This window comes from Diuraphis noxia, unplaced genomic scaffold, assembly GCF_037042655.1.
Source record: "Diuraphis noxia isolate RWA-SAM2 unplaced genomic scaffold, SU_Dnox_SAM2 contig0001, whole genome shotgun sequence".
NCBI classification, from domain to species: domain Eukaryota; kingdom Metazoa; phylum Arthropoda; class Insecta; order Hemiptera; family Aphididae; genus Diuraphis; species Diuraphis noxia.
Genome location: NW_028301711.1, coordinates 15,091,896 through 15,105,411, shown reverse-complemented (window position 1 = coordinate 15,105,411; position 13,516 = coordinate 15,091,896). Strand labels below are relative to the sequence as shown.

Below are 13,516 nucleotides of genomic sequence, written 5' to 3'. Positions count from 1 at the left end.
CCTAGTTAATTATGTATATAAATATAAAATACCTTATGAAACTCACCAATATATATGATTGAATTTTAGAACTAAATTGCCAATATAGAGAGAGATCGGATTTGTAAGTAATATAACCTTTTACCTTTTGCGAAGATGAATGTGTATTTGCTTCGCGCTGCACTGATGATGAAAGTCGACAGATTTCCAGGGGTAAAGAGAAGATAGAATTTGAGTATAATTATAAGAAAAGAAACAGAACACACTTCTTTGAATTAAAACACAACTACGATGGTGACCACACTTTGAAAAAATGATAACTGCCGCCTTCATGGACGTCCTTTACACATTTACGTACTGAAAGTGTACGTGTGTAAGACGCTAGAGGACTGGCTGGTAAAGAGCCAGTGGAAGGGCGTTTTATGCTGCTTTTTTGTAGTCACTATCGTATTTTTATTTTTATTATAATAACTGTTATTGTGGAACAAAGTATGTTTACTGTGATTATAGATTATTTAAATTGTAAATAGTACTTTGATATGTATAATGGTTATATCATGACATTTTGTACTTAGATTTTAAATTATACATTAGTGAATTATAATTACAATAACATATTAATTGACTATAAAAAATATTCATTGTGTATGATATTGGATATCATTACATGCACCCCGGTCTTTTTTATGTTATGCCCTCATAACGGTGCATGTAGTTATACATGTGAACGAAAGGGGAAAAAAAATGAATGTATATAATATTAAAATATGTGAGATAAATAATTTTACAATAAGAAATATAAAATTGTAATTAATAGAAATTTAGTAATAAAATAAAAATGTACATTGTTAGATTTAATAATCTAGAGATTAAATAGTTGTATTAAGGGGTTAAATAAAAAGTTATCATCGTGTAATTTTGAGTAAATAAATATTAAGATAATGTATAAAGAGTATAGTAGAATATAATGTGAAATAACTATAAGATATAACGCTTTTGTATAATAGTTTAGAATCTAGGTATTAGCATGCAATAAAATGGAATATAATTAGAAATACAAATAAAAGGTACATTTTGATTTGTACAATGAAATATGGTATCATATAATGAAGTATTGTAGCTAACCATATAATACATTACAATGCATATTATATGATAGTTTTTTTTTTTTTTACAGTTATAATGGTTGATGTTGAATGTAGATATTATGAGACAGTTGATATTAGCATTGCCAATTGTACTATGTCTATAGCTGATATGAGTTCTTTCTTTTAAAGTGATATTGTCCTGATATTTGGATAATGCTGTGTTGAGGTTTTGTTTTGGATTTCAGATAATGTTGTATTAGGTGACTTGCTTATTGGATTGCTTAATTCTTTGTAAAGTTGTTTATTGTGGGCCTTGTGCATAACATATTGTGTTAAACTTGAGAATATGCCCGCTAATAATTTTATACTCCATCCAAAAGTTTGATATAGTATGAATATATTTAAACCCGTGTTTATTGCTGTAGTGAATGCCCTCCAAATTACAAATATTCCTAACAGTCCTTATATAAAAGTTCCAAAAGAAGTGAACCATCCCCACATTTTTTGTAATTTGTTTTCAACCATCTTACCAATAGTATCTTCGTCTAATAGACTTTTTAGTCTTAGTCCTTGATCTACAAAGTTATAGCCCATTGATTGTCTTGCGATGTTTCTTTGGTCTGACTCAATTTCTTGTGGAAAAGAAGATGTTTCTGAAGTGCAGTCATTATGTCTTGTGTATAAATTCCTGCAATCATCAAAGCTTCTGGACTTTTGTATGTCCAAGTCCAGGTCGTGGATGGTCTTAATGTTTGTGGTACTTTTATTTCCCTTGGTGTCGGAGCAAACCCGAACCATTCCCCGTCGAGAAGGAACGCTTGTGGTAAAAGTTCGTTGCAGTCCATTTCGGTACCGTATGTTTGTAAAGTATGTGTTTTTGGCGCCATAAAGTGTGTTTTATTCTTATATTTTATAGGAAGTTCATTAAAACATGATATATCCGGGACCTTCGCCCATTGAATAAGCAAATTCGGATAAGCTATAAGTTGCTAGTGAAAGTTGTTGCAATAGTATTTTTCTCTCTAGTTCGCACTGTTTTTTGACCAAATCGGAGTATAATAAAATTAACGTTGTTTTGAGGAAGTTTTCGATATACACAAATTTTGTGTTTACGTAGACCATCAAGTCTGTATTCTGAGGTATTATATTTTTTATAGTAAAGTGATTCATAAAAGAAATGTCCATGAGAATGAATAACTGTGGGTGTTCTGTGAGAATAACTGGTATTTCACAGGCAAAAGTTTTTTTAATTTTTTTTAATGCAAATACTATGATTTGTGTTTCTACTAGGAAGGTTTGAGTTTCTTCAGAAGTTGAATGAGGTGGTTAGGAGATCATTACGGTTGCAGGTCCATCGTATAACACATCAAAATCTTGAACATCGCAGCTATGGTGAAATTGATTGTTGTTCCATATTATTTCTCCTTTATGTGTGTCTAACCCATAAAGTTCGGAAAGTTTTAGTTTTGTACCCGTAGGTAGAACTAATTCGTTATCCTTGCTAATAGCATTTGCGATGCCCTCGCTTAAATGTATTTTATAGTTTCCTTGAACTATGACTTTTTTCCAAGATCCTCTATCTGATGCAAAAGTGGATCCTTGACAGTTTCCATCTCTGTCTATGCTTCCAGCTAATGTATGGGTTACGTATGTAGTTTGATTGATTTTTAATCCTAGTACTATCCCTCCATTGGGGAAGTTGTATACCAATCGTTGGTGTATCTCAGAACATTGTGCATTGCCTAGCATTATTATTTCCGAAAAAAATCCTCCTTCAACTGCTTGAGCACCATTGAATGTGGAGCATTTTGTGATGATATAATCTACTGATATGAAGCATGCTTTATAATATTATATAATTGTTCGGACTTCAGCTCTTTGTAGAAGTTTGATTCTTGGTAATTCAATTGTTCTTGGGGGTGGTTGTTCTTGACATTTACCAATATGTAGGCTGTTGAACGAGGTGATGTTAAGTTTGGGTCCAGAACAGTCATATGCTATGAAGCCATATACGCTTGACAATGCTAATAGGAATATGATTGTAGATTGAAGTTTCATTTTTATTGTTGAATTGATTTGTCAATCTGTAATAGCTGAAATTGTATTACAATTTTTTTTTTTTTTTTTTTTTTTTTTTTTAGTTAACATAAAATTAAATATTTTGTATCAATTGTAGCAAAAAATATCTATTTTAAACTTTGTAATGGCAAGAAATGATATAATAATAAATTATTTTATATTTATCATAAATATATAAAATATAATGATAAATAAACAATGTGGAGAAAAAAATAAATAAAATCACTTAAAATTTAAATACCGTATATTAATTACAAGGAATCTTAGTTATAATGATTATCGTTTAACAATTAAAATATAATAAATAATGATTATGGTTTATTTAGAATAATACGGTTTTAGTCTTCTAACATGAATGACGTCATCCGTTTCTTTATTGTTTAGTACTAATTTAATTTTGTAATTTAAATTTGATATTTTTTTTAAAATTTCAAAAGGACCTCTATATGAGGATGCTAATTTAGGAGTTTTTCCAATTTGAGCGAATGGGAATTTAACCATCACTAAGTCTCCCGGGTTAAAATTTAGGATTCTATGAGCTTTATCATAATATTTTTTTTGTGTATTTTGCGCGATTTGTATTATGTTTGGAATTTTATTTCTAACATCATTTAATTCCATTAATGATTTATTTATATCATATGGAATACCTTGTGGAATTATTTTATTGTTTATAGGAAAGGAAGGCTCAAACCCATGCATTAAGAAGAATGGGCTTTGTTTTGTTGTGGTTTGAGGGGTTGAATTATATGAAAGTGTTACATATGGTAAGAAGTAAGACCATCTGGACTGATTATTTTCAGTTAGATAGTTTTTTAAAGAGTTACATAAAACTCCGTTAACTCTTTCTACGAATCCTTGCGTTTCCGGAAAGTATGCAGTAGAAAGAGTCTGTTTTATACCTATTTTATTGAGTAGCTCAGTTACCGTACTGTTTTTGAAATGGGTGCCCCTGTCTGACGAGAATTGTCTAAAAGAACCCCATTGAGAGACAATTTGTATAATAAATTTAACAGTAGAGTGGGCCGTAGCAGTTTCTACGGCTTTAGTAAATATGTATTTAGTGTTACTACAGGCAGCTACTAACACATACTTCTTTTTATTACTAGCAGGTAATGGTCCTAAATAATCAAAGACTAATCTGTCCATAGGTCTGTTAGAAGTGATAATTGGTTGTAATTGGCCAATTGGTTTTCCAATTAGTCTTTTGTTACTTTGGCATTGATGACACGTTTTTATAAAATTAGTCGTGTCTTTAGATAAGGTCGGCCAGTAATGTTTATTTTGTATTTTATGAGTTGTACGGGCTATCCCTGTATGGCCTCCCATGGGTGATTCGTGGTATGATTTGAGTATGTCATTAATTAATGATTTTGGTACTACTAATATGTTTTTAAAATTTGTTGGCGGCGAGAAATGTTTGTGGTATAATATATCATTTATTATTGAAAATTGCCTAGATTTTCGTTTTATATTCGTTTCTACGTCTTTGTTATTAATGGCATTTATTATATCACTACAAAATTGATCTTCGTGTTGTAATATTTTTATGTCATAAGAATTTAGATTTATAATTTCGTTTTCATTTTCGTTATCTACTTCTGATATAAAATTTATCGCGTTTCTTGATAGAGCATCTGCGACCTTGTTTTCTTTACCCTTTTTGTGTAATATATTGAAATTAAAATCTAAAAGTTTAAGCGTTAACCTAGCTATTCTAGCTGAAGGAATTTTTAAATTTTTGTAATATTGTAGACTAATATTGTCCCAAAATATAGTAAAGTTTCTACCCCATAGGTATTCTCAAAAGTACATAATTCCAAAACATAGTCCCAATAGTTCAAGAGTAGTTGAAGAATACGTCTTTTCATTATTTAGTAATTTTATAGATGCATAACCTACTGGATGTAAAATATTATTTTCATATGGCTGCTCTAGGCAAGCTCCTAACCCCATGATTGAAGCATCTATAATTAGATAAACTTCTTTTTCATCATTAAAATGTTTAAGTAAAGGCTCAGAAGTTAAATATATTTTTAATTTGTTAAAAGATTCTTCATGTTCTTTTTGCCATATCATTTTTTTATCACCCTTTATTAGTTCAGTAAGTTGATGTGCAATTTTGGCAAAATCCTTAACATGTTTCCTATAATACGAACACATTCCTATAAATGATCTTACGTCTTTTTGTGTTTTAGGTTGTTTAAATTCAGTTATTGCTTTGGAATTAGTATTTATGGGTTTTATACCTTCCCGTGATATTACGTGACCAAGCAGTTCTATATTATCATTAAAGAAATAACATTTATTTGTTTTTAATGAAAAGTTGATAGAATTTAGAATTTTAAAAGCTTCTTCTAAGTTTAATAGTGCGCTGTTGAAATCTTTACCATACGATGCTAGGTCATCTATGTATATTACTAATGATTTGTATAATAGAGAGGAAAAAGATTCATTTAATTTTCTTTGAAAAATGGCGCTACTATTTTTGAATCCTTGTGGTAACCTTGTAAAAGTCATGAGGCCATGGATTGATGTGAAAGCGAGTTTATATTGGTCTTCGAGCTTAACGGGTAATTGAAAAAATCCACTGTTTAAGTCTAGTGATGTAAAATATTCGGATCCTTCTAAAGCTCTTAATAGATCTGTCGTCCTTGGTATTGGGTACTGATCTGTGTCAACTCTTTCATTTATTCCTTATAAGAAACTACGAGCCTATAAGAATCCTTTTGTTTTTTCTTAACTAAAAAGGCAGGAGCTGCAAATTTTGAAATTATTGGACGAATTATTCCTGCATTTAGTAATTTATCTAATTGAGTTTTTAATTCTTCCCTTTGTAATGGAGAGACTCTATGTGGTGCATTAAACTTCGGATCCGTATAATTAGGTTTCATAGTTATTTCACAAGGATCAATGTTTGCTGGTTTAACATTAGAGGTATCGCTTGTACTCGTAAATAAATGAATATATGTTTTTAATAGTTTTATAACTTGTTTATGTTGATTTGAATTAAGATTGGGAGATATTTTTATAGGAGTGCCCTCACAATCTGTAATTGTTTCTTTATCATTATTAGTTAATGTATTTTTGTTATGAATGAAATCATTTTTTAATATTTTTGTTTGTTTATTCACTCTATAATTAATATTATCACCATTAAATAAATTGTTTTTATGACAATCTGTATCGTTTACCGTAATGGGTGTTTTTAAATTATTATTAACGAAGATGTTTATTTTGTTTATTATGTTTTTAAGAGAAATGAAGTTATTAGTTGTGATATATTTAATGGGAATTTTATGTGATTTTTGTGTGGATTTTGTACCTGGTATCCAATGTGTGTTATTATTTACATTATGTAATACGATCGATGGTCTAGTACTGTTATTGTTATTACAATATATAATGCCTGTTTTATTAGTGTCGTCATAAATGTATGTATTATGATTATAGTAATTGGCGATTGAAGCTAATTCGTCATCTGACCAATAATAGTTTGGTAGTCGTGTTAAGTTTAAAATATCTAAAATTTGTGAAATCGAAGTTATTTTATTTTATTTTCCGTCGTTTAAGGCATTACATATCGCATAAATTCTACAATTACCGTCTCCGAGAACATTTTCTCCTGGTTTTAGGTTTATAGTTACTAAAGATTGTGTAGGCATTATCCCTACTTATTAAGTTATTTAATTTTTTATTTTGAATAGGTATTTGTTTAAAAGTTCTAGTAATATTCAATAAATCATTGTGTTCTTTGGTTTTCCAATTATTTGATATTTCAGTATTGTTTTTATAACATATAAGTAAATTGATATTGCTGTTATGAAATTCTGAGTATATTAATTGTTTAATTATTGACCAATTACATTTATCTAGACCAGCAGCTATAGTAGGTATAGCTAATTTATGGTCTTGATGTTTTATCATTGCAAGTTTTAGTCTATGAATAGAAGTTTTAATGTCTTCAATTTTTGGCTTATGAAAATATCTATTTTTTGTAATTAGGAAATAGATCATGCGGGTTTTTAATTTTATGGGTATTGTTTCACCTATTTTAGGATTTAGGTGAGATAACATAGGTGCTGCATTTCCAAATATGGATTTTATATTGGCGGCAATTCCTTTACTCATTTTTAAATCAGCTGAAATGCAGTGAGCTAAAGAATAGGAAGGATCTACATTGAATAAGTTTATGTTTTTTTCTTTTATATTATTTAAATTTGAGATTCTGTGGTTATTATATGTTTTTATGATTATAAAGTTATCTAAAATAATAGTTTGGTTTTCAAAATTTATATTAGCCTTGTGTTTGTGTAAGAAGTCATTTCCGATTATTATTGCACAAGATAAATCTTTAACTACATGCACTAGAATGTGAAATTTGTGGTCATTAATAGTTATGTTTATTATAGTGGATCCAAATACTGTTAAAGGTTCACTATCGGGTCCTGATAATTGTATATTTTCTTTTCTTAATATTTGACTTTTCGGTACAAGGGAGTGTCTAATACAACAAATATTAGCTCCTGTATCAATAGTTACTGTGATATTTTTATTATTGAAATTAGCTTGAATATTTAATGCTTCGGGTATGTTATTTATCTTATAATTAATTTTTTTATTTGAGTTTTTTGACGATGAAGGGGAACAGCTGTTGTCTGTCGAGCTGTTTGACCAATTTATTAGTTTTTTGGATTTGGAAAATATTGGAAGCATGTAGGAGCAGAATGGCCTACCTTATTACATAACTGACATGTAACTGGATTATATTTGTTTTGGTTATTAATGTTATTCGACAATCTTTTTTTATGTGACCGTATTTTAAACAGCCTTCGATTTGAGGTTTTATGACATTATTAAAATATGGCCGAGAGTTATAATTTAAATTGTTTCGAGGGTTATTTAAATTTTGTTGAGGTAAATTATTTGTTTTACGTTGTGAGTAATTTGGCTGTCTAGGTGGTGTATAGAAAGGGAGATTATTATTATTTCTGTTTCGAAATCTAGGATTATCATTGTCGAGAAATTGTGTATAATTTTGTGTTCGAATTTTTGCATTTTCCGCATCTTGTTTTACTATTTTTTCATTTAAAATGTTAATTTTGTCATTAAGTTGAGTGGTTAATTGATTAAGTTGTTCTTTAAAAATGGATTCTTTTATTTCCGCTGGAGATTGATAAGTTTGGCCCGTTATTATGAATTCTAAGTTTTCATATTTTCTAATGTTATTTTTAAGTTCGTTAATTGTGGAATTTTCCATTATTCCTATATATCTAGCAATATTTGGTTTAAGCCCTTTCATGATATTTCGTACCATATCAGTTTGTGTCATAAGAGGGTCTACGCGTCAGCATAGTGACTCTGCTTCATTGATATATGCAACTGTTTGTTTGTCGTCTAACTGTTTACGTTTCTCTAACATACTACGAATTAAATCTTTTTGGGCTATAGGTTCGAATTCTGTTCGAAAAGTTTTTTCTAATTCTTCCCATTTAGGAATGTCAATATTATTATGCTGTGAGTTTTCGTAAAAAGTTAATGCGGGTCCTTCCAAAAACGCTACTATATATTGAGCTTTGTCCTCAGTTGTCCACCCATTTATTTTTGCCGCCCTATCATATTTTTTTAGAAAAGAATCTATGTTTTCTAAGGTTGATCCAGAAAAAGTATCTGGTTTAATATATGGTTTTTTACTATCCATTTTATTAACTTTTTCTTGATTTATTACTGGCCAAAAATGTTGTTTTACGAGAGCAGTAAAATCAGATGGTAGAGATACTCCACTTAAGTACTGCGAAAGTCTTAATTTTAACTCGGGAAAAGTACCTGTGGTGATTAGTCCTCTTTTATCTAGTTCAATTATCAATTGAGAATTTTCTAGTTTGTCAATAGAGTCTGATGTAATTGAGGGAGTTAAGTTTTGTGGAGAGTCGTTATTAAGATTATTAACTTTAATTGGAGTAGACATGAACGTGTTTTTTTTTTTATAGGTATAAAAATGTTTTATAAGATTTTAGTTTATGTGCCTGTCTATTTGTTTAGGATAAGAAATTGATTTGAGTCGTAATAAAACACGACCTTCTTATTTTTTTATTTGAAAATATGACATGTTTTACTTATTTAAATTTTTATTTTATTAAATACTCTTAACAAATCGCAATATAGGTACGACGTCAGGTTAAATGGGGAGAGAGAAAAAAAAATACACAGTGTATTTTAATAAAATATGTTTATAAAATATGTGCATGAGTGTATGACTTTAAATTTAATTACATAAATGTGTGAAGTTAATATTTATTTATTGTTTTACTTATAAGAATTTTAAAAAAAAAACCAACGAGTTGGGCGTCACTTTGTAATGAAAATAATAAGGAGGTAGGAAGGTATACCTATATTTTTTTAATTACCTTTTCCTATTAGAGGAAGTATTATTGTTGGGGTCGTGAATTCTATTACAAGTAACTACAAAATTATCTATGAAGAACACAACTGTTCTTCTGATGAACCTAGTTAATTATGTATATAAATATAAAATACCTTATGAAACTCACCAATATATATGATTGAATTTTAGAACTAAATTGCCAATATAGAGAGAGATCGGATTTGTAAGTAATATAACCTTTTACCTTTTGCGAAGATGAATGTGTATTTGCTTCGCGCTGCACTGATGATGAAAGTCGACAGATTTCCAGGGGTAAAGAGAAGATAGAATTTGAGTATAATTATAAGAAAAGAAACAGAACACACTTCTTTGAATTAAAACACAACTACGATGGTGACCACACTTTGAAAAAATGATAACTGCCGCCTTCATGGACGTCCTTTACACATTTACGTACTGAAAGTGTACGTGTGTAAGACGCTAGAGGACTGGCTGGTAAAGAGCCAGTGGAAGGGCGTTTTATGCTGCTTTTTTGTAGTCACTATCGTATTTTTATTTTTATTATAATAACTGTTATTGTGGAACAAAGTATGTTTACTGTGATTATAGATTATTTAAATTGTAAATAGTACTTTGATATGTATAATGGTTATATCATGACATTTTGTACTTAGATTTTAAATTATACATTAGTGAATTATAATTACAATAACATATTAATTGACTATAAAAAATATTCATTGTGTATGATATATGGATATCATTACATGTTTTACCATAAAATCTAAACCTAATAAGATTGGGGCGCATAAATTATCTACTACCACTGCCTGATGGTGTACTATGACTGATGTAATTTGTATTTTAATTATCGTAGAGCCTAAAATGTTTAATTTTGAATTATTGGCTGCTTCCAAGTATATATCGTTAATTGGTTTAATATTGTCAATTAATGTAGTTTTTTTTATCTATAACTGTCACGCTAGCTCCTGTATCTAACAGTAGCAATGTCGGTTTATCGTTAATTTTTCCTAATATTTCAATTTTATATTTTATTTGTTCATTTATTTTATAGCAACTATATAATACTTGGTTTATTTTATTGGTTATAATACTATTGTTATTCCTGGTATTTTGAGGTATATCCTTTACAGACCCAGGTGCCTGCAGGAGTTTTAGTTTTTTTGGTCATGGCAGTTTCTTTTAATATGTCCAACTTTTCCACATCCATAACACGTCGGTATCTGCCTTGGAGTATTCCCGTGTTGATAGTTTTGATACCGATTTTGTTGTTGTGTAAATGTATTTGGTATACTTTGGCTAGTTTGATTGTATGTGAATCTAGGGTTTTGAAGGTTCGGATTAAAATACGGTGGAAAATATTGACTTGGAAATTGTTGATTATAAAATTCGCCATTGTAATTAGTTCTATTTGTATAATTTTGTACTGGTTTTTCCCTTTTATCTGTGGTTAATTGTTGAATGTGTTTTTTTTAAATGTTTATCTCTTCATTTAATCTATCTATACTTGAATTTTGTTTTACATCAGTTTTTCTAACCATTTTTGCTAATTCGTATCTTTTTAAATTTTCTGATATTTTAGTTATGTTAGTGTTATCTAATATTTCTATTTTATTGTATATTTCATCTGGTAAGCCCGCCAATATTTTCTCGCAAATTTCTTCCTCTATCATATTTGGATTAATTTTATAGCAAAGTTCCATCATATTTATTATAAATTCATCTAAAGTTTCATTCTCCATTAACTTTCTTTGGTTTAATTGTATTCTAAGTAGTTTATCATTCCCAATAATAGTAAAATTTTTCTTTGATTTGTTTTTTTGTCTGGTCCCAGTTTATATTTGGTGTTTTGGTTTTTATTAATTTAAAAAATTTTGATACCGAATCTTTCAAATATAATGGTAATAACGTAATTTTTTCTGTTTCACTCCAGTTATTTATTATTGCGGCTAAATCAAAATTTTCTATAAAAGAATCAACGTCTTCTCCCATTTTCCCTGAAAAAGTTTGTGGTTGATGGATAATTGGTTTAAATTCCATTTTTGATTCCGGTTCGGTTTTATTGTTATAATTATTATTTAATTTAGTCGGTTCTATGCAATTTGTTTGATTTATATTGAAGTTTTTACTATCTATTGTTTTGTCTAGAATAGATGTTGTATCACCGGAAATTAAATTGTCTTGATCGTCTTTGTTCTCTAGATTTCCTAAGTTTTCAGCTAGTTTATTGGTTAGTATCTGTAATGATTCGTTATTAAATATTATAAGATATTGTATTATAATATTACATACAAACAAACCACATTCAAATCTAAAATCATAAATGTTTTTATTTTTAACTATATTTAAAAATGTTCTGACATCCAGGTATCAACTATCAATGTTCAGAAAATTATAACATTTGACTAGAATTATTCAAATAATATTATGAAAACAACAATTAATAATGACAACAAAATATTATAAACTGTTTATTAAATAATTTATGGCAAAAACTAATTATTGTTATTATTATTAGTTACTTAAAAAACGTTTCGGTAGACTGCTGTGATATATTACTATATTAGTATATAATCTACAATCAGCAGTTTTTGTACGTTATTTAAGATACATAAATATGCATAAATCAGTCGGATTGGCGGGAATCTCCACATATTTATGGAAACAATCAAAAAATGTGCATGTCTAAAGAAACAACCCATAAAAGGTAATAATCCAAATACTACACGTTCCACACGTCGTCGTTTACCTACCTACTTTTTTATAATAAATGTTTATTATTGCTATTTTGAAGAATATGAATAAAATGTAATAAGTATTATTAAAAGTTATATAATATATACGCCATCACCGCTTACAATCGATTTTCGTATATGAAACGATTTATATCATAATACGAACGTTGAATTTTGAAAGTTTTTTATGAATATTTAATGTTTTACAAATAATTATTTTTTTAAATAAATTATCATGTATATAATATAAAGAAATTTACAATTTTTATTTGTAAATTAATATTTTAACAAATATAATTAATGTTTTAAGTGTCCAATTTATATTATTAATTAAATACAAATTTCAATAAATTAATTTTATGGTTAATTGGATAAATAATAATTATTTTCTAATCTTCCAGTTTGATATATATAATGTAAAATATAATGTAATGTACTACGGTAGTGACCGCTTCGCTTTTTTTTACTTAGCTTCGCGCCACTACCGTCGCGCTGGATATAATGTAAAACTGTAAACCCCTTCCTACCTCGTGATCATTCCTTTTTATAAATAGATTGAAAAATTAAAATGTTGTCCCCCCCTTGAGAATTGTACTATGGGCGCCCTTGGACTCAGAACTTACGATATTTAAGTATAAAATTTCATACATTTCGAATTCATAAAAGTTAAATATGTTCATATACCAAGCCTTTTCTACTAGCTATAGGTAGTGTTTATATCATAATACGAACGTTGCATTTGAAATTTTTTTATAACTAATTAATGTTTTTCAAATCTTTTTTTTTCATAATAATATTATACAGATCATAATTTATTTTAAAAAATAATTATTTGTAAAACATTAAATATTCATAAAATACTTTCAAAATTCAACGTTTGTATTATGATATAAACATGGCTATAGCTAGTAGAAAAGGCTTGGTATATAAATATATTTAACATTGATATCTACTGTGTTAAATTACCCTTTGAGTTATAAGTATTTAAAGTTTAGATTGGCAGAGTGGAGTGGTATGGGATTACCCCCATATAATTTTTTAATAAAAAACGTTGTTTTTTTAACATGAAACTCTGTAAAAAATATTTTCAAAAACATTGATACTTTTTGAAATAATGAGTGTTCAATGATAAAAGAATCATCCGCTATACAATTGGGGTGCAACCCGTATACGCTTCCTTGCATTGCACTCTGGTAACAGTTAATAAAATCATAAATTATGATTTGGCT

General features: G+C 28.5%; 1 pseudogene; it reads right to left on the bottom strand.

The window, feature by feature from the left end:
• Positions 1-1,250: 1,250 nt before the first annotated feature.
• Positions 1,251-3,125, bottom strand: LOC149059909 (uncharacterized; annotated as a pseudogene).
• Between the last annotated feature and the right edge of the window lie 10,391 nt (positions 3,126-13,516).